Here is a 4,545-nt window from a genome sequence, read left to right as displayed (position 1 = left end):
AAGTGTGCTATTGGTGAAAGAATAGGTAAGTAGATCAATGGAACAGAATAGAGAGCCCAGATATAGACTCACACCAATATAATCACTTGATCTTTATATTATGTTCAAAAATTTTTAACAGGCACATTTTAGAACTTTTCAACAGTGGTGCCAGAACAATTGGATCATCCACATGTAAAAAAAAAAAAACCCAAAAAATCTATACAAAGACTTCACACCCATCACAAAAATTAACTCAAAATGGATCATAGGTGTTTGTGTAAGATGCAAAAATATAAAAACTCCTAGAAGATAACATAGGAGAAAGTCCAGATGACCTTGGGTTTGGTGACAACTTTTTAGATACAACACCAAAGGCATAATCTGTGACAGAAAAAAATTGATAAATTAGTCATTAAAATAAGAACTTCTGCTCTGCAAAAGACACCATCAAGAGAATGAGAACATAAGCCACAGACTGGGAGAAAAGATTTGCAAAAGACATACCTGATAAACACTGTTATACAAAATATATGCAAAGAACTCTTCAAAGTCAACTATAAGAAAACAAAGAACCTGATTTAAAAAATAGGCCAAAAACTTGAATAGACACCTTACTAAAAAAGATATACAGGTGGCAAATAGGTATATGAAAAGGTGCTCATCATCATATGGCATTAAGGAATTGCAAATAAAACAATAGTGCGATACTACTACACACCTAGTAGAATAGCCAACATTTAAAACACTGACAACATCAAACGCTGGTGAGGATGTGAAGCAACATGAAATCTCATTTGCTTCTATTGGAAATGCAAAATGGTCTTGCCACTTTGGAAGAGAGTTTGGCAGTTTCTTACAAAACTATGCTCTCACCATAGAATCTAGCAACTGTGTTCCTTGGTATTTATACAAACAAGTTGAAAACTTATATCCCTGTAAAATACTGCACCTGGATGTGTACAGCTTTATTCATAATAGCCAAAACTTGGAAGCAACCAAGATATCTTTCAGTAGGTGAATAAATAATTGTGGTACATTCAGATTATGAAATATTTAGTACTAAAAAGAAATGAATTATCAAGTTATGAAAAACATGGAGGAACCTTAAATGCATACTACTAAGTGAAAGAAGCCAATCTGAAAAGGCTATATACTGTGTGATTCCAATTATATGATATTCTGGAAAAGGGAAAACTATGGAGACAGTAAAAAGATTAGTGGTTGTCATGGGTTAAGGTAGGGGGAAGAATAAACGGGCAAAGCTCAGAGGAATATTATGGAAGTATCTTAAATTTTTTGGACTGCAATAACGGAATACCATAAACAGGGTGGCTTATGAACAGCAGAAATTTATTTCTCACAGTTCTCAAGGTTGGGAAGTCCAAGATCAAGGCACCAGCAGATTTGGTACTTAGTAAGAGTCTGCTTTCGGGTTCACAGCCATCTTCTTGCTGTTCACATTTGGTGGAAGGAGGGGAAGGAAGCTCTCTGGGACCTCTTTTATAAGGACACTAATTCCATTCACAAGGGTTCAACCATGATGACCTAATCATCTCTCAAAGGCTCTATCTCCTATACCATTACATTGGGCATTAGGATTTAACACATAAATTTTAGGGGAGACACAAACATACAGTCTATAGCAGGTAGTGAAAACTATTCTATATGAAACTATAAGGGTAGATACATGTCATTACATTTGTCAAAACCCATAGACTTCACAACAACAAGAGTGAACTCTAATGCAAAGTGTATACTTATGGTGATGATGTGGCAATGCAGATTCAACAAATGCACCATTCTGGTATGAGATGTTGACAGTAGAGAAGGCTGTGCATGTGCAGGGGGAGGGACTATATGAAAATTCCCTGTACTTTCTGTTTAATTTTGCTGTGAACGTAAAACCGCTCTAAAAATAGTCTATTATTAAAAAAATAAAATAAGAATATTTCATGATACATGGAACGCAATCAGTCTTTTGTTTATATATTGTCTGTGACTGCCTTCACACTACAACAGCAGACATGAGTAGTTGCAACAGAGACGGTACATCCTCCAAAGCCTAAAATGTTTACTCTCTGGTTCTTTACAGAAAAGGTTTGCTAACCCCTGATTTATAAGATAATTTGCTGAAAATTGACTTAGTTACGTAGGAACATTGAGCTGCCTTCCTATCTCCCACCATATGTAAATTTGAAGTACAATGGACTTTGATATGAAGGATTAAACTAAAATATTATAAAAAATGCAGACAAATATTTGAGACCTTGGGGTAGAGAAAAACTTAAGATGGCAAAAGCATAAGCCATAAGGATTAATATTCTTAATTTTGGATTCACAAGAACAAAATTAAGAACTTCTATCCAAGGGAGAACACCATGGACACAGTTAAGAGATAAGTGAAAACTGAAGAAGATATTTATAATGTCTGTAACTGTCAAGGGATTGATGTCTAGAACAGCGGTCCCCAACCTTTTTTGCACGAGGGACTGCTGCTCCTATGAGAATCTAATGCCTGCTGATTTGAGGTGGAGCTAAGGTGGTAATGCTAGCCCTGGGGAGCGGCTGCAGATACAGACAAAGCTTCGAAATTTTGCTCGCCTGGCCTCCACTTACTTCCTGTTGTGTGGCCTGGTTGCTAACAGGCCACGGATCAGTACTGGTCAGCGGCTCAGGGGTTGAGGACTCCTAGTCTAAAATACACAAAGACTACTTACTTGCACATCAACAAAAATTGAAAAAGATATGAACATTAAGTAAATAAAAGGCATCATTTTTCTCCTAAATATTTGTTTTTCCTCCACATAAACTTCTCAGTGAATATTGTTCTTGCCTGCTTATTTCAAAAAAATATTACATTTTCACTACTAGCCTGTCTTACATTTTCTAGACTTAAAAAAAAAATTCTCCTTTAACATTGTAAATCAGTGAAACTTCCATATGAAGGGAACCAGTTAGAGAAATTCAAGACCTCTGGTTTGTAAATTTAAAATTCCTTCTTATAATACCCAATTGAGCAAAAGATTCTTGTGCCATTTGGTTATTGGTCATTACAAATATGAGTCGGAGCATACAATTTTTGTACTAGAATATACAAAACAGAACACGGACATCTGAAAGGAACAAAGCATAGCACAAAACAATGACCATTATTGCCAGTGAGAAATGAGCCAGGATCTTTACCGTAAGCAGTGACTTTTTGAAAATGAAAAACTTAATTGTGAATTAATTTACTAATTTAGAATGGTTAGATGAGGTACCTAGAAACTAAAATTCCTATCTTTTAGTTTGTGTAATATTCACAACTCTCAGCCATCTGACTCCAAGTATTTTTCATTCTCATTCTCCTCCCCTCTTCTTCATCCCTAATTCCCTCACACACTCAGATTAAATATTTCTTAGAACCTTGCTACATAGAGTGGTGTATGGACCAGCAGCATCAGCAACATCGTCTAGGTAGAAATGCAAAACCTCAAGTCGCTTTCCAGACTCACTGAATCAGAGTTGGCTTCAAGACAATCCTCTGGTGTTTCATTTGTACATTAAAATTTGAGATATTTGGGGCTCCCTTGTGCAAATATTTCTCCCTCTACAATGTTCTACAAGAATTTATTTGTTGTTGTTTTTTTAAATGATACTTGTATATCTTTTGATAATATATGTATCACCAGTTATAGCTCTATGTACATGTATCTCTTCTCCACCTTGTGCAACTGTTTTATAGATTGTTATATACATGAGGCTATTTATAGAAACTTCTCCAGATCAGGAAAGCTACAGTGTGGTGAGAATAAAGGTTTTGGAGACTCAACCACCCGAATGGAAATCTTGGACCTACTACAGATTCTGAGTGACCTCAGGGAAGTAAATTAAGTCTCTCTGAATCCATTTACTCATTTCAAAATGGAGATGTCAGTACACAATGTCGAGATTCAAAGAGACAACATGTAAGTCAACCTTTCTACCTAAGAGGTGCTCAAGAAAACTTTTGGCACAGAGCCCTTGCACGTAGTAAATGTTCTTAATAAATGCAATATTAACAGTGAATTTTCTTTTAAACTACTCACTGGTAAGTTATTGTGTAGAATTGCTGGGGCTTTAAAAAACATTTATAATGAGAAATGTACTGATACAAGAAAACATTATGCCAACTTACAATCCCCTTCTAGAGAAATTGTCCCTAGTGGAGTCCTAGTATTTCAAGGTTTAATAGGGTTGTGCCTTCATGGTGGCCTTTTTTTTTTTTAAATTAAAAGTCTTAAAAATTCGTTAGCATAAAAATTATATATGTTATAATAATATATGACATATATGTGTATATATAACATATATAATGTTTTATGTTTACAATATACTTTCTCCAACACTCTTCAGTCAAGCCACAGTCTGCCTTCTTCACAGGAGTCCACATCCTCCCCACATGAAAAACGATGTAACGTTTCCTCTCCGTTTTTTCCAAAAGAGAACCTAACCACACCACAGTTGTACCCAACTTCTGAAACCGTGACCACGCAAACGGGATCTTCCAAGTCTGCCTGTACCCAGTGGGCACCTTTAATGAAA

Source organism: Pteropus vampyrus, unplaced genomic scaffold (assembly GCF_000151845.1).
Source record: "Pteropus vampyrus isolate Shadow unplaced genomic scaffold, Pvam_2.0 Scaffold22, whole genome shotgun sequence".
Lineage (NCBI taxonomy): Eukaryota > Metazoa > Chordata > Mammalia > Chiroptera > Pteropodidae > Pteropus > Pteropus vampyrus.
The sequence above is the reverse complement of the archived record's forward strand: the minus strand, read 5'-3'. Positions refer to the sequence as shown.